Here is a 24,687-nt window from a genome sequence, read left to right on the forward strand (position 1 = left end):
TTCCATTTCCACTATCTAATGCACTGTTTCTCAACCTTCCTAATGCTGCAGCATTTTAATACAGTACTTCATTTTGTGGTGACCCCAACCATATATTTATTTTCATTTCTACTTCATAGCTGCACTGTTGCGACCATTAAGAATTATAATATAAAACCTGATATACAGGATCTCTGACATGCAACATCTGAGAAAGAGTTGTTTGACCCCACAGGTTGAGAATCCCTGCTCTAAACCATCGCATGTGTCCTCCTTGTTCTTCCTAAATTACTGGCCTCTTCTCTTTAATTATCATTAAATGTATTGATCTACTTTATTTTCATCTATTACACACCTTGTTTACTCTTATCCTTTGTCTTTAAAGGAAAATACTATGATTTTGATATCTAAAAGCATAGGATCAAAATATATGTCCTTCTTTCACATTTGTAGAACAAATGACCATAAAATGCAATACAAATTTTGAAAAATGCACTAGTTACTTTATCTCATTTATGTTACTTTATCCAAACTGTGATTTACTTTTAGTTCAGGCATTAATATAAGTAAATAAGAGAATTTGCATATATACAAAGTAAAGTATAATTTCTCAATATAACTCCCATTTATTCATTGATATTAATGAGCACCTTTGACCTAAGATTCTAGGGAGATTCTCAGAATAGAATTCTTATCAGATAAAACTGGAAGAACTGACACACTTGGAAATGTCAAGTCTATTAACATACTTAATATCATATAAAATAAGCAAAACAAAGTGAGTGCTTATATTTTGCTCTAATGTAATTTAGTTCAAATTTTAGCACAATATTTTTATATTTTCCTACTTATTCTTAAGTTTGGATGTTGATTTGTGCTTTAAATCATATATATTTATTTACAACTAGAATAGTGACTCACCCTTTCAATTACCCTGACTGCCACAGGTCTGTAGACTCCAGAATGACTAAGGTACATATCTCAGTGAATAATGAACCATGGTAGCATATGAAGTTAAGTAAATTTCCCTGAAGTGGAGTCATAAGGGTCCATTAAAACATCACAAACCATTATATAATACTATCTTTCAAAGATAATGTATGCCATGATAACAATGACTTATGGGTAAATCAAACAGAAGAGGTCTCATAAGATCACTAATGGAGCCATTAGGGTGGTAGCTCCAAATTTTGTCATGTGAAACACTGTTTCTTTCAAATTATCAATGGCCTACAATCAAAAAAGAACATTAAGGCATCAAATTACATGAAAAGAAAAACTAAACAATGCCTTTTTTCTTCCTGGAATATTCAACCAAGAGCATTCTAACTGTGATAATACCATTTATTGAGTTGCACTTACATGTTCTACAAAGTGCTTTTATCTATTTCCAGCTTCCTTATAACAACTTTATAAGTAGCCCAAAATAGATTTATTATATAATCAATAAGAACTTAAGGAGTATCTGCTGTGCATCCAACATTGTGCTAGGTGATCTCAGGGTTATAAAAAAAATATAAATATTACTATATCCATAATAATAGAAGACAGTCTTTTATATGATGTTTTGTATATTCTAATTTACACTTGTGTTTAACCATTGTTCAATTGGGACTGCTTTTGTTTCCACACTGTAAGATACAAACATCTTTCACAAAACTATAGCAATTTTATAAGGAAGTCAAAACTTTATATTCACCTTCTGAAACTCCCTGGTGTAGGCCTGAGAGTACACTGATGTACAATAACAGGAGAAAAACATATTAAATTCAATGTCAGATTTATTTGAAATAAGAACCCTTATGAAGAAGTGAAGACCTAAAGAAATGGCAAAACTTAACTGTGTTTTACAATAGGTTGAATAAGGAGAAGAAATTGTGTGTAGTTAAATTATGTGGGAAGAAGATAAGACTTATTTTAACAGGGTCTGTTTGTTTAGAATTCTCTCAGCTAGGAAGCCCTGTTGAAGAATGTTTCATTTCTGTTGGCACAGAGAGAACATCTTTCATATGGGACTTTTTATCGCCTGTTTTCAGGAAGCAAAGGGGAGATTAGAATGACCTTACATCTGCTGTTTTTCAAGTGTCTTTAGCTCAAAACAATCTTCATACCAAGTGGCATATTTGAAGGTGTCATATTCTGCCACCTTACAGTCTATAATTTAGGATAAAATCACAATTATAATTTCAGAGTAATTCAACATATTTATACACACAAACACCTGGTAATTATGTAAAAATTGGCAAAAATTATGAGACTATGTTTATTCAATATAAGTTTATTATAAATGATTCTTTCTAATAGAAAACATACTTATCTGAAAGTATGTTGAAATATATTTAATTATAATACAGCGTATATAGATTATAAAATTAATATATTCATGTTTCACTTATAAACATATTTATGGCATTGTTAATTAGAACAAATCCTTCTAGCATATGAATCTCAGATACTTTAATTTCATTAATACCAATTATAATGGAAAAACAGGTGACTGGTTCTTTCACAGAATCACTAAAAATGAGCAGAATGTCAGTTAAATGATAAATACATTAAGGAGAAAAAAGATTCTGCATGTCTATCACATTACTCTCATGACACAGTACAGCACAATTTATTGTAGACTAAAATAAATAATTAGTGAAATTCAGAGATTATATGCATGTAATACTATGCCCATTATAAAATGCATATAACTGTATTTGAAAGAGGAGCAAGGTTTTCTTATAAAATTGGAGAAACACTAGTATTTTTGAACTATAGTAAATACTGACAGGAATATATCTATTTTTATTTTTATGTACATTTGGTGTTTGGCCTGCATGTGTGCCTCTGTGGAGCAGTCAGATTCACTGGAACTTGAGTTGCAGAGAGTTGTGAGCTGCCATGTGGGTGCTGGGAATTGAACCCAGGCCCTCTGGAAGATAGCCAATACTCATATAACTTGAGCCATCTCTCCAGCTCCAAGACATATCTCCTAATTTAATATATTCTCTTTAGTGACTCCTACCATTTTCAAGGTGATATAGTAGTCTCAGAATTGTGGAAATTTAGTGACAACACTGTTTTGCTGACATTTCAATAGGTTGTAACATATTAATATGGCCAATTTGTTCCACTGGCCCTCTGGTTGTTAATATTCACAACAGTATGGTACTTGAATTATCATTAACCATGTGATTCTTATTATTATAACTGTCACAAAGTGAAAGTCTCTGAACTCATCCCAAACTATGTGTTTAAAAAGCTATATTATGTTATATTTTGTACTCTCCTATGCTCACTACCTCATAAAGCTTATAGTAATGTCAATACCATATGAAAAGGTACTAATTGTAATTCTTTATTATCTTGTTTTGTCAAAGTTTTCAAATAACAAAATAACACAGCTTAATCAAGTAGATCACTACTCCCTAAGATGGAATAGGAGTTTCACTAACAACACAAGTAAAAATCACAGAGCACAAACAGAATGAATCAATCTCTAGTCAACAGAGAATAAGAGGTTAGAAGAATCACTATTTCCCTCTGATGGTGTGAGAGTCCATTCTCCAGAGTCTTGGTACATAAGCCAGATAGGTGGCACTGGTACTATTATCAGGTTGCAGACTGCCACAATAAGCAACCTGCCTGGTAAGATTTAACTGCAGATCCAATGGTTCTCTTATCTTACAAGACACCAGAAGGCTCAGATGCTTTAAACAATTAAGTTTCTGCCAAGGAAAGTCTCCAGAACCATTATCTAATTCCTGCTAGGAGTAGCCAACCACATTTTGATTGGATTTTAGTTCTGCTCCACAAATTTTATGACCAGTACAGGAAACCTGGTCAAATGACCATGCCTAGGAAGGACATGCTAGAGGTAAATCTACTATTTTGCTGAGCAGTCACTGATTTCTAGATATGGATGCTTACACACATATACCTAGGTTGATCTCAGCTTTGGATGGAGAAGCTTCTTTTTGCTATGATCATCAGTCAATTATGTCTAAGTACTGAGAGCAACTAAGGATGACTGCTTAGTCCTAAATGGGGTATTATGACTTGGCCCTCTTTTCCCCTGTGGCTACCACCTCCACACTACCAAAGTTCAGGTAACACTGTATCTACCAGGAAAAGAATATTATTTCAGTTAAGTGGTCACTGAAAACTGCCATGTTCCAGTGACTGGCCAAACACACATGCATATATGGGTAACAATAATTGGATTAAATGTGTTCTTGTTAAAAGGGAAAGGGATGTGAATAAAGGAGAATGGTGAGAAGTGATGTAGGGCAGAAAAGGTGTGGTGGACATGACCACAAATTATAGTATACATGAATGAAATTGGTTAAAAATTTTAAGTCCATAGACCTAGAACTATAGTTAATCAGAAGTATTTTCTTAAGGTGAGCCAGGGTTTCTACACAAATGCTGGACCAACAAAATGTTATTGTTACTCGCAGGCTGGAGAATATTTTAACCTTCTTAGAAATATAAAAAAGGCTTATGTTACACTGGTAGATTAGGCTCAAGCAATTTCCTGGTTTGGGAAGTACTATTAAATCTGCAAGCAAAAATATCTTTAAGCCATTTTTATATATTAGAACATATAAACTATACTATCATAAAAAATTTAACAAAACAATCACCTAATTCTAGAAGCAAGTTTGTTCTCATGAAGTAAAGAATCTAATTCTTTACCCAGAAGCAGTTGGTGGTTAACATTTGGTTTTTGGTTTTTTGTTTTTGTTTTTTTTTTTTTTGCCTTTTCAGTCTACACAAGCAGACAAAAAATTGAATAAGGTAAAGAATATATTCAAATCTCTACAATTTTTATGACAATTAAATTCTCATTGACGGTCTAGCAAAATGACTTAATATATAAAGGTGCTTACCATCAAGCTTCATTGTCCTAATTCAATCCCCATGACCTACATGGTAGAAGGAAAGAACATGCTCTCAGAATCTGTCTTCTGATCCCCACAAATGCTACATGGAACATGTTCACACAGACACACAGAGATACATACATACATATAATATATAGACAATAATTATCATATTTTTAATAATATCATTGAAACTATAGTCCATAAACGACTATAACCACTCTCATAAGCCTGTACTACCTGCTAAAATAAAACTTAAAAAGCCTATATCCTTCTAACTGCCAATTTAGAAAGAAACTTTTTAAAATCACTTATAATAGCAAGAGGCAGAGAAATTACCTCAAATAATTAAAAACATCTAACATTGAATACCCACAAGACATAGATGACTGAATTATTTAAGAAATATTTAAAAATAATCATTAGAAAATTGTCCCACAAAACAATTAAAATTATTTTCAAACAAATTAAAAGACATCAAATTGCAAGAAAAAATTAATAGTCATAAAAATAGTCTAATGGAAATATTTGAACTAAAATATTACACCTTGAATTTAAAACTCAGTGGGTGAGTTAAATAAGAAAAATGACTGAAGATTTATGTGCAGTGGTTTGAATTAGAATGTTCTGCATATGCTCATATTTGAATGCTTAGTCACCAGGGAACAGTCATACTTGAGAAGCATTAGGATTAGGAGGAATGGTCTTGTTGGAATAGGTGTGCCCTTGTTAGAAGAAGTGCATTACTCAAGGTGGGCCTTAAGGTTTCCAAAGCCCATGCCAGGCTAAGTCTTTCATTATATACTTGTGGATCAGGGTATTAATGTCAGTTACTTTTTTACAGCATGGTTGGGTGCTACCATGTTTTCTGCTATGATGATAATAGACTAAGCCTCTGAAATTACAAGCATGCTCCCAATTAAATGATTTCTTTTATAAGAGTTGCCTTGGTCATGCTGTATCTTTACAGCAATAGAATATTGATAAAAAACAATATATAATTGCTGGGCATGGTGGTACTTGGCCTCCCAGTACTTGAGGAGGCACAGGTAGAGGCACAGGCAGGTGGATTTCTATGTGTGAGAGGCCAGCCTGTTCTACAAAGTGAATCTAAGAATAGTCCTGGCAACACAGAGAAACCCTGTCTTAAAAAAAAAACAAAACTGAAAAAAAAAAAACAGAACAAAAAAAGTAACAAATTAAGGAACAAAAGAATAGACTTCATATAATTAGCAAATCAAAGAGAAAACAGACTATAAAAGTATAAATGAAAAGATGTTATTAATATGGAGTCTTTCATTGTCATGCTTTAGGTTCCATGCAACTGATGCACAGAGACCTTGTTTACATAAATCCAATATAAACAAATATTAATGTATTGTGTTATAACTTTATTATCACCCAAAAATTAATCACCAAGTATTAAGACATTTTCAATGGTGTTTTAATATAATACCATTATACACATATACTCAAATATGAATGTTTATATATATTATGTATACACCAATGTGTGTTAAGAGAAATATCATTTATTATACAGTAGTTAGTTCAATATAACTCTCATGCAACAAGGATATATTGTTTTTTACTTCCCATAAAATTTTGTTCAAGACAGCTTCTGTTGGAGCATTAATAAAGCATACATAGATGGTCTCTGATATTAATTCTTTCTATGGAAGTTGCTTAACTTATATTTGTTAATGATGATTATCCATACAGTGATACTGTATTTTCTCTTCCTCCTCCTTCTTTTTTTTTTTTCATCTTCTTTTGATTTTTCTAGACAAGATTTCTCTGTGTAGCCTTGACTGTCCTGAACTGGCTTTATAGACCAGGCTGGCCTCAAACTCATAAAGATCTGCTATCCTCTGCCTCCCTGAGTGCTGGGATTAAAGTCATGTGACACCATGCCTGACATGATACTGTATTTTTATTTACTGATACTTTCCATTTAGAATGGGTTACCAGGGTATAATCCCAGTATATAGTCAATGATGATGTATATATTATATTTTAGCATTTTTTATGACATGGTTTCATTATCTCAGGCTAGCCTCCAAGTCACTATGTAGCCAAAAGTAACTGAAATCTTTGAACCCCTTTTTTTATTTCCCAAGTTCTGATATTACAGGTATATACTATGTCATACAGTGACAAAGAAAAACATCATATAAAAATCCTATTGTGCATAATTAAGGCAAATGGGAAGTCAATAACAGAAAAACACTAAAAATCTCTACATAATTAGAAATTACAGCATTTATGAAGTAAATGGTAAATATCAAAGAAATATACATTTTAATATGGAATACACTTAAAAGCACATGTGGCAAATTGAGAAAGTGGAGAAGAAGAAAAAATTGCAATTGTAGTATGACTTTCCTCTACATGTTATGAAAATGATAAGACAAATAAATTTAACAGCAAAGAAAATTAAATAAATAAATATTAAAAGTTACTATGATGCAAATTATGAATATTATATAAGAAATCAAGGCACTAATTTGTTCAAATTCAATAAGGCTAAAATTATTCAATAAGCCCGATAAAATTATTTAAAAGAAAACCCAGAGTACATATAAAGTCACTATCTAAAAGAAAATACAAAATAGCAGTGCAAATACTGTTGAAAGAATAAGTGAAGGCTAGTCAAAGCTTTAAAAGAACAATAAGTGACTTCTTCTATCCACATTATGCTTATAAATTCCATAAGACAAATGGACCAATTACGTCAAGATTACAAACTAAAACCAAGATGAATAATATAATGTTGATATCTCTGTTAATATTAGTATGTTTGAATTAATAACTATGTAAGTCCTATTAATTATGTCTGGAGGTTCATAGTGTTTCACTTATCATTATAAGAAACACTTAAAGAAAAACAGGCACTATTATTGATCACACTTTCAGAAAAACTCAACTCCCTTTAGGATAACAATAGTACCCTAATAACAAGGCCAGGCATTTAGAGATTTTTTAAAAAGATAAAAGAGAATGTGAAAGTAGCATGCTCATATTTCTAAAAAAAAATTGATACAGTATGCTTACCAAAAAATTAATAAAAATAGATAAATAAATTTGCTTCTAGCAATGGAAAAATAATTACATATTGCAACAAAATTATATGTTTCCAAGAATTTAACATCAAAATCAATTGGCATAATAAAATATATCAATTTGCTACATAATTAAAATTTAATGATCTTTTTAAAAAACTCAGGAAAAGTATTTGGCAAAATTTATACCCACTTATTCATTACAAGGTCTCATCATTTAAGGAACACCAAGTGTTATTTCACAATCCATGCAGAGACAGCTCCTGTTCCCATTACCAGAGCCTGACCTGCTCACTAGCTGTGTCTGTGTAGGGTGCCTAGGTCCAGCCCATGCAAGGTCCTTGGTTGATGCTTCCATTTCCGCAAGCCACTCTGGGCCCTGGTTAGCTGGCTCTGTTGGTTGTCTTGTGGAGCTCCTATCCCTTCTGATTCATTCTATCCTTTCCATTACTCTAAACAGGGTTTCATCAGCCATCCCTGCAGAGAGCAATGAGGACTATGGGGCACAGATAAAGAAGATTCAGAGAAGAATATTATCTGCTGGCATAGAGTCCACTCTTGTGACACTTTGGCAAAGAATGTGACTGCTTCTCCCCCTTGTCCTAAATATTTATCTGATGCTAAATTGAAGAATTTTGGATTAATGTCTTTGGCAGAAGAGATTTCAAGACAGACTATTACTGATTGTATCAGTTATTAATCCTCATTTTTGTACACAGATCTACAATGAAAATGAGGAAACATGGCACAGAGAACAACAAATTATTAAAGAATGTAAAGATGAAGCCAAGCCCTGTGATCAAAGAAAAGCCTTGATGCTAAATAGAATAAGCAAAGTGGTATCTTTGGGACTTCAAACAGCTAGGCTCCCAACATGTGTAAAGGAAGTAAAGGAAAGCTTAAGCAGCAAAGGAAACCACCAACAATGAAAAGGTTATGTAAATACAGTTAAAGGAGGAGTCCAGGTTCCAATCCCAGCAAGCAGAAGAACTTGGAAGCTTTGACGACTTGGTCTGGATTGGAGTCAAGCATGATAAAGGAAAAGGATTATGCAATTTCCCTCTGAGGTAAGGAAAGGGTCACAACTAGGCATGTGGCCCAGAGGGGCCATTTTATGAAACTGTGAAACTGAACCATGTAAGGTGTTGGAGACTCTAAGATGTTAGAGATGCCAGAGCTTCTTGATATGTGCCCAAGAAAGCTGCAGACCATGTATAGAAACAGTTTAAGAGAAGGACGCTATAGTCAAGAATTCTCTATGCCCTTTGCCATCACACATCCAGATACAGGGTTTGGAGTTTTCCTTGTTGGTTTTCAGTCCTGTTTTGACAAAGTATCTCCGTGCTAGGCACCCTTTTCTATAATTTGTAATGGTAATGTATATTCTGTGCCATTGTATTTTGGAAGTGTATGATCTGCTTCTTAATTTTGATTTTATGAGAACTTACAGTTAAGAGATAGCTTTGAGTCTCAGAAGAAATTTTGAGCTTTTAATAGTCTTCTGACTGAAAGAATATGAGTAATTTTGAAGTCAAACTGAATACATTTTGTTTGTGTATATAACCCCAGGCCTATGAGGCACAGAGAGTAGTGGTTTAAGTGATACTAATGCCAATAAAATCAAATGTTTGAATGTTCAGTCCCCAGTTAGTAGAACTGTTTGGAAAGTATTAGCAAGTTTAGCCTTATTGTAGGTGGTATGGCCTTGTTGGAATGGGTATGTCATTGGCCATAGCCATTGAGGTTTAAAAAGCTAATGTCAGCCAGGCCCAATGTCTCTCTCCTTTTGTCTGTTTCCTGGAGATCAGGATGTGAGCTCTTGACTACTTCTTTGTCACCATGCCTGCCTGCTTGCAGTCATGCTTCTCACCATGATAATGATGGACCAACACTCTGAAACAGTAAGCAAGCTTCCAATTAAATGATTTCTTTTATAAGAGGTGCCTTGGCCATGTTGTCTCTTCACAGCAAGAAAATAGTAACTGAGACTAAATGCTTTTACAAAAACAAAATGGGATGTCTGCTTTTAGCCTTCTTGTGGAATATACAATTAGAAAATTTATTCATATAATAATGAAAAAGAAAAAGAACTCATGTAGACCATGAAAGAAGAAATTAAACAATTCTTATTTATAGGTCATGATTATCTACCTAGAAAATTCCAAGTAAATTACAGTTCTTAGAATTAATAAGTGATTTTGTTAAAGTTACAGGATGCAGTAATAACAAAAATAACCATTGATATTTTGTATTCTTTCTTTATTGTTACTTTACATTTTTCAAAATGGTTTTACTATGTACTACAGGTTAGAACTGAACTCATTGTATTAGCTAGGACATTGTTGAACTCACTGCGATTCTTCTCTTTCAGCCTCCTGAATGCAAGAATTACCAGTGTATGCCACCATCACTAGATTCACAATTTCATATTCTAAACATAAATGTGAAGAAACTGAAATTAAAAGCCAAATACCATCCAGGCAAACACATCCCAAGAAAAATTAGAAACTTTCAAGTGAAAGTCTTCATTTTGAAATAATAATAAAATCAGAAAATACTTAAAAATAGGACAAACGAGTTCTAAGATGGAGTCAACCACTATGCACCGTATCTGATCTACTGCGAGGAGACCAGGACTTGAATGGAGCCACAGACTGCTGGATCTTGAGAACTGTAGGTGAGTGGGGTCCAAAACTCGGCAGACCACCGGTGGGCCTAGCCCTGCGACAAGCAACAGTCCGGAGGTCCTAAACCTACTCACCAGACTCTCAAACGAAATCCACATACGAGCTGCAGCCGGCATAAAAAGCACAAACTCGCTGTGTGGGGAGGTGGCATTCCGGAGCCCCTGTCCTGAAGAGTCTCAGGGAATAGGGTGAAACTGCCCTTGGATCCCTCCACCCACTTCATGCTAAACTGCAGAGGTCACCTGCCCAGGCCAAGTGGAAACACAGGCAGTGGGGCCCACCAAAAACAGCTAGAGTGGGCGTGCAGCTCACAGGCCATCCTGGGCCCAATCTAAAGCCTGACACAACGGACTGAGGATGCAAATGTTATCGGGAGACATGGGATGTACCTGCAGTGTATAATCGCTGACCTAGAGGGATCTCTGTGCTTCCCTGCTCAGAAAAAAGAAAGAAAAACACAGACATCTCATTAGATGTTGAAAATGCCTTTGACAAAACCTAACACCACTTCAGGATAAAAGCCTTGGGGAGATCAGGCATAAAAGGCCCATACCTAAACATAAAAAAGACAATACACAGCAAACTAATAGCCAACATAATATTAAATGGAGAGAAACTTAAAGCAATTCCGCTAAATTTATGCACAGGACAAAGCTGTGTACTCTCCCCATACATATTCAATATAGTACTTGAAGTACTAGATAGAGCAATAAGACAACTAGAAGAGAGCAAGGGGATAAAATTTGTTAAGTAAGAAGTCAAAGTATAGCTATTCACGGATGAATAGTTTACACAAGTGACCCCTGAAATTCTATCAGGGAAGTTTTAGAGCTGATTAATATCTTCAGCAATGTGGATGGATACAAAATTAATATGAAAAAAGTAGCCCTTCTTTATACATGCAATAAATGGGCTGAGAAATTAGGGTAATGAGAGCCTTCTCAATAGCTACAAATAATATAAAATATCTTTGTGTAACTCTAACAAAGTAAGTAAAGGATATGTATAACAAGAACTTCAAGTCTTTGAAGAAATAAATTGAAAATATCAGTAGATGGAAAAATCTCCCATGCCATGGATCAGTACGACTAACCTAGTAAAAAAAACATCTTACCCCCAAAAAATTTCCCATCAAAATTCAAACACAGTTCCTTAGTGCCTTGCAAAAGTAACCTTTAGCTTCATATGGAAAAATTTAAAAACCCAGAATTGTTAGCACAATTCTGTACCATAAAAGAATTCCTGGAGATATCACCATCCCTGATTTAAAGCTGTATTACAGAACAATGGGTAAAAACCTTTCAGTATTTGGATGAAAACAGCAGACAAGTTCATCAATGAAATCAAAATGAAGACACAAAAATAAACCTAAATAACTATGGACACTTCATTTTTGTAAAAACAATAAAATGGGAAAAAAGAAAGCATCTTCAACAAATGGTGCTGGTCTAACAGGATGTCTGCATGTAGAAGAATGCAAATAGACCCATATTTATCACTCTGCACAAAACTCACGTCCAAGTGGACCAAAGATCTGAACATAAATCTGTATACACTAAATATAATAGAAGAGAAAGTGAGGAATAACATTGAATACATTGGTACAAGAGAGAACTTTCTGAACAGAATACCAACACCCTAGGCACTAAGATCAATTTATAAATGTGATTGCATAAAACTAAGAGGCTTCTGCAAGGCGAAAGACACCTTGAATAAGACAAAATGACAGCTTACAGAATGGGAAAATATCTTCAACAACTCTGCATTTGACAGAGGGCGAATAGCCAAAATAGATGAAGAAGTCAAAAAATTAAACACCAACAAACCAAATTATCCAATTAAAAATGAGATACAGAGCTAAACAGAATTCTCAACAGAGGAATCTGTGAATAGCAAGAAGCAATTAGAAAATGTCCAACATCCTTAGTCATCAGGGAAATGCAAATCAAAACAACTCTCAGGTTCCATTTTACATCCATCACAAGAGCTAAAATAAAAAAAAACTCAAGTGATAGCAAATACTGGTAAGAGAGTGGAGCAAGAGGAACACTCTTCCATTGTGGATGGGAGTGCCAACTGGTATAACCACTGTGGAAATCAATCTGGAGGTTTCTCAGAAAATTAGAAATAAATCTACCTCAAGATCCAGTTATACCATTGCTTGATATATATCCAAAAGATGCTACACATTACTACAATGTCAACTATTCTCAGAGAAGCTTTATTCAAAGTAGCCAGAAACCTGAGTCAACCTAGATATCTTCGGTTAGTCAGATATTAAAAACAAAGACAACTATGCTTCAATAGAAGAGCACCAACATTTATAAAAGAAACATTACTAAACTTTAAATCACACATCTAACCTCAAACATTAATAGTGGGAGACTATAAAACCCCAATCCCACCCATGGAAAGGTCATGCAGATGAAAACTAATCACAGAAATTGTGGAGTTAACAGACATTGTAAACCAAGTGGACCTAACAGATATCTACAGTTCATGTCACCCAAACATGGTATAATATGCCTTCTTTCCAACATCTCACAAAACGTGCCCCAAAATTGAACATATACTCAGTCATAAAGCAAGTCTCAACAGATACATGAAAACTGAAATAATCCCTTGTACCCTATCAGACTACCATGGATGAAAGTAGGATTTCAACAAGGAAAACAACAAAAACAAGTCTACAAACTCATGGTAACTGAACAACTCTCTATTGAATAGTTGCTGGGCCAAGATAGAAATAAAAAAAAAATTATAGAATCCTAGAATCAATGAAAATGAATGTACAACATACCAAAATTTATGAGACACAATGAAAGCAGTTCTAAGATGAAAGTTCATAGAACTAAAAGCCTTCATTAAAAATTTGGAGAGATCTTATACTAGCACCTTAACAGCATACTCAAATGCTCTAGAACAAAAAGAAATAAATACAACAAAGAAGAGTAGAATACAAGATATAATCAACCTGAGTGCTGAAATAAAAAAAAAAATATACAGGGAGAGCAATACAAAGAATCAATGAAATTGAGTTCGTTCTATGAGAAAATCAATAATATAGACAAACCCTTATATACCTAAAAGACTGAGCTAATGTACAAAATCAGAAAAAAAGGGGGGACATAACAACAATGAGGAGATCTGAAGAATCATTAGATAATACTTCAAAAATTTGTACATCACAAAATTGGAAAACCTAAAATAAATAGACAATTTTCTTGATATATACCACTTAACAAAATTAAATCAAGATCAGATAACAATTTAAATTAACCTATAACTCCTAATAAAAAAGAAGCAGTCATTAAAAGTCTGTAAAACAAACAAATAAAAATTGCCAGGGCCAGAGGGTTTTAGTGCAGAATTGTACCAGACTTCCAAAGAAGAGTTAACATTAATACTTCTCAATTTATTCCACAAAATAGAAACAGAAAAACTATTGCCAAATTTATTTTATGAGACCACAATCACCCTGATAGCCAAACTATATAAAGACTCAACAAAGCAAGAGGATTTCAAACAATTTCCCTCATGAATTGATGCAAAAAATACTCAATTAAATACTTGCAAACTGAATCCAAGAATGTATCAAAAACATGATTCATCATGATCAAGTAGTCTTCTTCACAGGGATAAAGAGGTGGCTTAATATATGAAAATCCACCAATGTAGTCCTGCACAAAAACAAACTAAAATTAAAAAAAAAATACCCACATGATCATCTGATTAGAGGATGACAACCCTTTGACAAAATCTAAAACACCTTCATGATAAAAACCTTGAAGAGATCAGGAATACAAGGCACATACATAGTAATATAAACACAATGAAAGCAATTTACAGTAAGTCTATAGACAACAATAAATTAAATGGAGAGAAGCTGAAAGCAATTCCACTAAAATTAGGAACAAAAGAAGGATATTCACTCTCTCCATATTTATCAAATATAGTACTTAAAGTTCTAGCCAGAGCAATAAGACAACTAAAAGATACCAAAGGGATAAAATTGAAAAGTATGACATAAAAATATTGCTATTTGCAGATGACATGATAGTATACATAAGTGACCCCAAAAATCCTACCTAGATAAGCACCTTCAGCAAAGTAGCTAGATACAATATTAACTCAAAGAAAAAAGTCAATAGGCTTTTGTTATGTTTTGTTTTTAAAATGTGAAATTGCAGCTTTTATTTGTGCTTAGAATGTACTGTAATCAAAATACACTAATATGTCTAGCATGTAAGGTAAGTGATCTCAAGACAGATGAGCTTATTAATTAGATAACCTTCTTTCTTTAAAAAGTCACATTGTCTAGAAGACGTCCCTAGGGATAAATTCTGCTCACTCAAAACAGAGAAAAAGATTTATGTACAATATCGCTAACTACACTTTTGATTATTCTTATGCATTTGATACAAATCATAAATAATTGTGCTCCATTATCCTGAAAACCTATATGTCTCTGGACAATTTGCAGTATTGTTTGGCAGTACTTTCTAATATATAATTCTGGCAAAGACACTTTTCCTTTGGAAATGTCAACTTATATAATTTATATATAGCTGGAAACAAGCAAACATTTTTAATACACATATGCATACATTTATTCATGTGTACCATTAGTTCAATGTATCCAATGTATTCATTAGTGATTATCTACTGTATATAAGAACATATTTGCCAAAATTTATGAATGGCCAAATTTGCTATAGCATATTAAAGTAAACTTTTTGATAGTAAATCATAAAGTTTATTTAAAAACAAGTCTTTACTATATGTAGTTTTGCCTTTATCAAGATGAAAGCAATTCATGGTTGATGAGGCCATGAATGTTAGAAGAGAAACTATTATTGTCATTTCATTAAGCCAGTATAATTTCTTTTATTTTTTCTTTAATTGAAAATATTTTTTCTCACATAATATATCCTGATTGTGCTTTCCATGCCTTCTACTCCCCCCAGAATCTCTTGTACCTCTCCTCCTATCTAATCCATTCTTTTTATGTCTCTCATTAGAAAACACGGGCTTCAAATAGATATTAACACGATATAATATAATAAAATAAAATGAAAACTATCATATTGGACTTGGACAAAACCAACAAACAGAAGGAAAGGAGCCCAAGATAATGCACAACAATCAGAGACTGACTCATTTAAAAACTTAGGAATATATTATAAACACTATACTAGAAGTCATTATATATATGCATATATATACATATGCTTTTTCATACACAGAGTACCTGATAAAGACTCAGGAAGATACTGTGCATGCTGCCTCAGTCTCTGTGAGTTCATATGACATTTCATCATGTAGATAGATGATTCTTGATGTTTTCCATACACTTTGGCTCTTAAACTCTTTCTGTCTCTTCTTCCTCAAGATTCCCAGAGGCCTGAGCAGAATAATTTCATGGAGATATTCCTTGTAAGCCTGGATGTGCTAAGGTCTCTCACTCTCTGCACATTGTTTGGTTTGGATCTCTGATTTTTTTCCATGTGCCAGTTCTTCAATGTATAGTAATATTCTGTGTCCAAAAGCATCTGCTTTCAGGGTCTCAAGGTCTTTCCTAATGGTCGTAATAAGGCATTAGAAAGCATCCATACATGTGAACTATCAGAGCACTTGAAATAGCCATTTTAAGGAACCCTAGTGAGACATTAGACAACAGGGAGAAATGATTTAGAGTCTTAACTTTAAAAATTCAACAGAAACTCTTGAAGTAACAACTGCAGTATCAAAAATAAGGAGAACAAAAAGATACATCAATAGTAGAATAGATCAAATAGAAAAACAGAACTAGTATATTCTCAAAAAATGCTGTTTGAAAATACAGAATAATCCAGGCAGAAAGATATGTAAATTCAAGGCTAGCATGGGTTAGCATAGGGAGAATTTTCTAAACACAAGACAAAACTAAACAAACAAACAAACAAAAACCACAATTGATGAGAGTATAGCCTAGTGGGAGTGCACTTGCCTAACAAGTACAAGGGTCCAAATTTAGTTGAATTCTCAGCAGCAAACACTGAAACAAAAAGATTAAAAGACCAAATTTGAAGATCAAAAATGTGAGACTCAAGACCATGCTTGGTTAATAGCCTGTTTCACAACCAACCAGATGAACTCGCTATACAGATAAGGCTCTTCAAACATCTGTTTCTGTGGGACTTAGGTTTGATTTAAATTAGCAGTTGACTTAATAACCAGGATATGACTTTCACTATCCCAATCTCAAAACTCAAACAATAATACAAAGTCCTTGAAAATACTAAGAATGCCAGATACTTGTTTGGAGATAATTGAAATTTTCCCACATTAAATCAGATATAAATATTTATGTGCATGAAGGTCAAATGTCACCAGCCAAATGGAATTCAACTATTATAGCCAGGCATATCCTAACCAAGCACTGAAAATTTTTATATATTTTATTAATTTATTCATATTACATCTCAATTTTTATCCCATCCCTTGTATGTTCCTGTTCCTCCCTCCTTCCCACTTCCCCCCTACTTTTTTCTCCTATGACTGTGACTGAGGGGGACCTCCTCCCCCTGTATGTGCTCATAGGCTATCAAGTCTCTTCTTGGTAGCCTGCTATCCTTCCTCTGAGTGCCACCAGACCTCCCCATCCAAGGGACATAGTCAAATATGGAGTACCAGAGTTCATGTGAAAGTCAGTCCCCACTCTCCACTCAACTGTGGAGACTGTCCTGTCCATTGGCTGGAGCTGGGTATGGATTTGAAGTTTTCTGCATGTATTGTCCTTGGCTGGTGCCGTAGTTTGAGCAGGAACTCTGAGCCATGATCTGCCCGTCATAATGTTCTTCTTGTAGGTTTCTAGGACCTTCTGGATCCTTCTATTTCCCCATTCTCCAATGCTTCTCTCCCCTAGAGTGCCAATAGGATGTCCTCACCTCTGTCCCACTTTCCTGGTAAGTGAAGACTTTCATGGGCCATGCCCCTCTGGCTAGTGTCCATATATGAGTATATATCATTTGACTCTTTCTGCTTCAAGGTTAACTCACTCATTACAATCATTTCTAGTTCAATCCATTTGTCCACAAATTTCGGGAAGTAGATTTTCTATATACAAACAACTAAAGGGCTTAGAAAGAAATCAGAAAAACAACAACCTTCACAATATCCACAGATAATATAAAATATCTTGGGTAAATCTAGCCAAGCATGTGAAAGACTTGTATGACAAGAACTTCTAGTCTTTGAAGAAAGAAATTGAAGAAAATATCAGAAGGTGGAAAGATCTCCAATGCTCATGAATTGGTAGAACTAACATAGTAAACATGGTCGTATTACCAAAAGCAATCTACAGAGTCAATGTAATCCCCATCAAAATTCAAACATAATTCTTGAAAGAGCAATACTTAACTTCATAAGAAAAAAGAGAAAATAATGTTCAATAAAAGACCTTCCAAAGGTATTGCCATTCCTGATTTCAAGCTGTTCTATACAGCTATAGTACAAAAAAACACATTATATTGGTATAAAAACAGAAATGTTGATCAATGAAATTGAATCAGACATCTAGAATTATTTCTGAATATCTATGGACAACTGATTTTTTATAACAAAACCAGAAATACATATATAATACAAAACATAAAAGTACCTTCAACAAATCATGATGACCTAACTAGATCCTGGCATGTAAAAGAATGTAAATAGATCAATACCTATCACCATGTACAAAACTCAATTCCAACTAAGATCCACAATTTATAAATGGAACCTCATGGAAACTGAAATGCTATTATAAGGTAAAGGACACTATTAATAGAAAAAAGCACCAGCCAACAGAATGGGAAAATATTTTCACCAACTCCACATCTGACAGGGTGTTAATATCTAAAATATATTTTTAAAAATTCAAAAAATCTAGACATCAACAAGTCAAATAACTGAATTAAAATGGGGTACAGATCTAAACAGAGAATTTTAGGAAGAAGAATCTCTACTGATGTAAAAGCATTTAATGAAATGCTCAACATCCTTAGCCACTAGGGAAATGCAAATCAAAACAACTCTGAGATTCCATCTTATACTTGTCAGAATGGCTAATATCAGAAACTCAAGTGATAGCGCATGGTAGTAAGGATGGGGAGAAAGAGGAACATTCCTGCATTGTTGATGAGAGTGCAAACCAGTACAGTCACTTTGGAAATCAATTTGGTGGTTTCCCCCTAAAACTGGGAACAGGACTACCTCAAGATCCAGGTATACCAAGTAGAAGACATATGAGGAAGGTACTGGAAGGAGAGCAAGGAGGGAAAAAAGAATAAATTTAAAAATGAATTGTTCTAATCAAAACAGAATCAAACACTGATGAAACCACAAAGTGGATGTTTTCCGTGAGATGCGTTGGAAATAAAAAAAAAAAAAATGAGTTAGTGACTAAAAGATAAGTTGTCAGATTTTCACAAGATAAAATATACAATTTTTATACAATTTCCTTCTGAAACTAAATTTTATATCCCAGTGAAAATGAAATGTAAGACCATTTAAAATATGCAAATGTTTCCATGTGTTTTCTTTCAAATGGCAAAAAAAATCTAGAAACATCTTTCATCAGATTAATCATTGTGTAATATATGAGTTTGGCTCAACTATAGTGTCACAGAAATTCAACCTAATATTCTGTGTATCTGCCAGAGTGTTTCAGGATAACATTAACATTTTTTCTTAGTAAACTGAATAAAACACATCACCCTCTTTGAGTTCCATGTAATCAATAAATTGAAGACTTAAATAAAACATAAGCCTGACCTCCCCATGAATAAGGAATTATTCTTTCTTAACTGTCTTATACAGACCAAAAAATACTTCCATAAAATATACATCTATAAATCGTTAAGTTCAATTAAGCTTACTTATAATCACAAGCAGGAGAAAGTATTTACAGAAGCATTAGCAGCCTACATAAGGCTAAACCACTGAAGAACATCTCTTGTCTCAGAAGCTTTTAACTGTATATATACTCAGGAGTGGTGGGGCCTCATGAACCCCTCCTGCAGGAACTGTTAACTGCCCATAGAAGTTAGAGGGAAGGGAGTTGAGAGGTAGCCAAATCTAGGGGTGGATTAAGTCTTAGAAAATATAATTAGCTTATAAAATAATTAAATATACAATCTATATTTAGTGCTGCTGCTACTGATTGATGATGACAAGGATGATGATGATGATAATGATAAAATGTCTTACTGTTTATCCTTGGCTGTCCTAAAGCTTGCTATGTAGAACAGACTAGCCTCAAACTCAGAGATTCCCCTGCCTTTGCCTCCTGAGTACTGGGACTAAAGTCATTCACCACCAGGCTCAGATTATACAGGTTCTAAACAGAGATTTTGAACTCAGTTATCCTTTATAGATGAACAATTGCTTCCAGAAAACCTGGAATACTGCATAAAAGTCAGTTAAATATGTGTTACTTCCCTATGAGTATTGGTCAAAAGGCCTGCTGGGTCACCAAAAGCCACCACACACCTTGGCTACAAGACATAAATAAATTGATCTTGAACTGATCATGAAACTCTGGCTTTAATGCTTAGCTTTCCAAGTGCCAACAGATGCTATGTAGGTGGGAGAGATGTTCATGCTCTTAGCCAGTTCTAGATCCTGAATGCTATAATGCATACTTATCACGTAAGAGGTTCCCACCGGTGCAATAGTGTCAAGATTGTTTATGAGAATAACCAAGCACTCTTTTTTGATTGGCTTTGAGGCCAGCTCCACAGGGCATCAGACACTCTGTCTCTCATACACAATTCATTCTGCAATGTTCTTCCTCTCTTTCTTGACTCAATTATTCATGGGAACCTGAGCCCATGGTAACCAAGTATCCTTAATGGTTGCAATGATCTGGTTAATTAGAGGCTAGTTTCTTTCATATTTCCTCTAAATTTTCAGCCTTTGTTTTAAGCAATTTCTCACCTTCTACAACATTCAGATTGATCTTATATGCATCTGTGTCCCACAGAATTGAGAACCAGAGGCTCATTCCTTTCTTTTAAAAATTTTTTCCCAATACAGTTCAAAGTTGAAACCCACCAGTCTCATACTATACAATGAGTTTTCTCTTCCTTTTTAATAAGGTTGGACCTGAGGGCTATCATCTATGATGTCTGTATTTCTCTTCCTCCTCCCAATCAAATTATCCCCATGGATTCCATGTACTGCAATACAAATCTTTATTAAACAAAGATAAGAATTTGTCTCATCTTTCTCTCATGCTATGCTAACATATAAAAAGGAGAAATCCAAAACCCACATCTTATTGTCTTTTTGTCACATTTCTTGTCAATCCAGAGGCTAGTGCATAATATAATATTCACATATTTTTTTTTCTCATTGTAATTCTACCATTATTTAGGCAGTCAATTCCACATGTAGCTGTCTACAGCAGTCACAACTATGTTGGAGGCCACATGATCCTTTCTCAGGTGTAACATATCAGATATCCTTGCATATCAGATATTTACTTTATGATTTATAACAGTAGCAAAATAACACTTATGAAGTAACAGCAAAAATAATTCTATGATTTGGATAACCACAACATAAGGAACTATATTAAATGATTGCAGCACTAGGAAGGTTGAGACCACTGGTCTACAGAAAAAGGTATAAAATAGTTGCATATGGACTACCTTTAGTGATTATAGTATATTTAATAGTCTATCGTGCATTTTGGGAGAATGTCCATAGTGATATGGTAGATTCTATTTATCAAAGAGACATGTGACTCTATATCTAGTAGAAGAAGATATACATTCTAGAATTGGCCACATCAACACTCCATATTCAGATGAGAAAACTTTAGTTCCATATAGTTTCATTAATATCAGTAATGAGGCTATTGCTACTACAGCAAGAATGTATGCTATTCCTGTTACATGGAAAAACAATAATCATATTATAATTGCCGTTTCAGATGCTTTACCCTCAGATAATTTAGCTTCAGTTGTAGATACAATGCACGTTGCCCAGAAAAACTCATCTTTGCTTCTTTCATGTCCTCACATTCAAGATCAAAGTGCTATGTGAACTCGATGAGATGTAAACTGTCGTGCCTCACTCGGCTAGCAAGAAAGACGCGACCACCAGTTCTTCTCTAAGCAGTTTATTCAAGCTCTTCATGCAAGCAACTTCCCCCGGACCACACCCGTCACCCACTAATAAAGCATACTATCATCCAATCAAATCACACCACGTCTAGTATCCTCATAGGTCCACGAATGTGGAACTACTGCAGACAGCGGGCTATCTCCAAATAAGGACATGTTTGTTTTCTACAGAGGCAGCTCTGGCAATGTGCCAGGGGCCATCATAGGGTGCGGTCCTTGGGGGCTCTCCACAGTAAACTGAATATTTACTTACTCAGGATATGGCACCAAGAAGGGCAAAGAAATGATTCTATCCAAGTATAGCTTGGTGACATAATTAATAATTAATTTAATTAGGGTGATAGCTAGAAACATGGGTAAAGCATTGATTGTTTACAGGGACATGGACAACTTATAAGTGGCTATACGATATGTCTTTTCAACTGTTAACTTCTTTTTCCTCAGGGAGAATACCAGGTCTTTAAAAACCCACTAACTTGCCTGTACACCTTCTAGAGTGAGGAATAAGATGAAATTTTATGAATCACCTCAGACTACTTATAACTGTCTAAGTATCCTTAGGGAGATGTAGAGCCTCAAATGTTTACCCTCGTGAGAGAATATTAACTCTCTCAATCTGTGTAGGTCTACTATTAATAATCCTAGCTGCTGAGGATACAAAGACTACTCAAAGAGGAAGGCAGTATTATAATCTTGTAATCATAACATCAGTTAACAATTTAGTCTCTATATGCATGTGTACACATACACACACACACACACACACACACACAAACATAGAGGCACACTTAATCTTATTTATTTAAAAATATATTTTAGAATAAAAATAATTCTAAAAATAATTTTAATGATTTTTTAGGATCCTGACATTAACATTATAATTTTCCTGACTTTAAGTATGTTAATTTATTTCTAGTAGTAAAGAGAGCACCAATAATCTATGATATGATATAGCTATACAGATATACAAAATATCACAGAAGTTCCTAATCACCTATGTATAAAGATAAAGAATCTAAAAGACTCTGTATGACAAATTTTTTTAAAACTCAAAATAATGAATATAATAGCAATGATTTGATTTTCATAAAATCACTTAATTGAAGAATGATGAGGATCAGGGTATACAAATTCTAAGGTCAAGGTCTTCTCTTTAAGCTTTTACATATATTCTGAAAATGATCCTTCTTCAGTTAAATGGCTCATTGCTTAAAAAAAAATGTAGTCTCATCCTGGGACAAGCTGTATTAGAACACAAGTTTGAAGCTTTTCATCATTATGACAAAATACCAGAGAAAAATCAACTTAAAATGAAAAAAGTTTATTTTGACTCATATTTCAGAGGTTATATTCTATAGAAAGTGGTCCTGGTTTGATTGGAGCCTACAGTAAGACAGTTCATAATAGTAGAAACAAATGACATAGGAAGACCAATCATCTCCAGGTTTCCAGGAAGCAAAGAAAAGAGAAGGAGCTACATTCCAATTTTCCTTTCAATTTCAAGTCAACTTTTCTGACCATTGACCCTGAAGTTCTCACCACCTTCAAATACTGCCACAAGTTGATGATCAACAGTAACAAATAGGCAGCCTGATATTGTTTCTACTTTAAAGTTAGAATAGTGAGTAACTGCGAAGTTTGAAATTACTTTCTTTAAGTTTGGAATGGGCACCAGTGAGGGGAATTATATAAAATTGTAGATATAGGGCCCTTAAATTATTATGAGACTTTTGGACAGGGCCCTAGAGCTTTCTTTATTAACAGAAAGGCCTCTTGATCTTTACCTCTCTGTGGAAGCAGTCTCTCCAAAGCACTTGAGGGATCTACCCTTGCAAGGCTTGAAGAAACTGATGATCTTTACTCAAGCAGTTGCTATGAAAGACAATGTTGCTTTTCCTCGGACTGGAGTCACCTTTACCATTTATCTCTGTTTCTAGAATGATCATTATATTCAAATACCAGTATGTCTCTGAAAGTAAGGGTATGAAGTGAGACATATGAAAATAGACCTGAAAAGAACACTTTGGAATTGTAAATTTATACAGAAAAATAGGAAATATGTGGTATTCAATATGATGCTACAATATTACAAGGAACGGGAAGTTCACTTTAATCATATTTATTAAAATGCACTTATTAGTATATTAATACTCAAAAAACATTACTCAGGAGTAAAATAGATCAACATTTGATACAAACAATCACTTGGACATATCCAGGACACTATCCCTACTTAGTAAATAAAGCAATCTTCAAAGGTTAAAATCATTTGATTCTATTTGTGTACATATTTTAAGTGACAAAAAGTATACAAAACATAAACAGAAGATTGATTGGCTATGCAGATAGTATGTTTAGAGGAGAATGGTTATCTAATGGCAATAATAGGGACACTATTATTTATCTAGCTCTATCCTAATACATAGTGCATGAGCCTTTACATGTTGATCCAACTACATATAATTATGCATGCATAAGTTTTATACATGCAGAACCACATAAATAAGGAAAAGTATTGAGGATACTTGAGTAAGATCAGTAGACTGATCCTGCTCATAATATGTGTCAATAGATTTGATAAGTTCTACTTTAGGATTCACTGAGTCAAGGATACATGTGTTCTTTTCTGAATTATTCCACATAGCTCTCTATTGTAAAAAATAGTAGATATTAGTCTGTTCTACAAAACACATTAAAAACTGTGTTTATGACAAGAAATTTAGTTATTTTTTAATCTTCCCCATCTGATAAAACCTCTATGTAAATATTTTAATCCTACTCTACCCACGAAAGCTTTTGCTTAGAAAAAAGCCTACTGCTACATTCCAAAAACTTGATACTCTGAAGCTGCGACTCCCTACCCATTGAAGCATTGATTCCTTTTCCCTTGGAACAGAAACCCCTTTTCTTTTTCATCTTTTAAGACTAGAAA

This window comes from Acomys russatus, chromosome X, assembly GCF_903995435.1.
Source record: "Acomys russatus chromosome X, mAcoRus1.1, whole genome shotgun sequence".
Taxonomy (NCBI): Eukaryota; Metazoa; Chordata; class Mammalia; order Rodentia; family Muridae; genus Acomys; species Acomys russatus.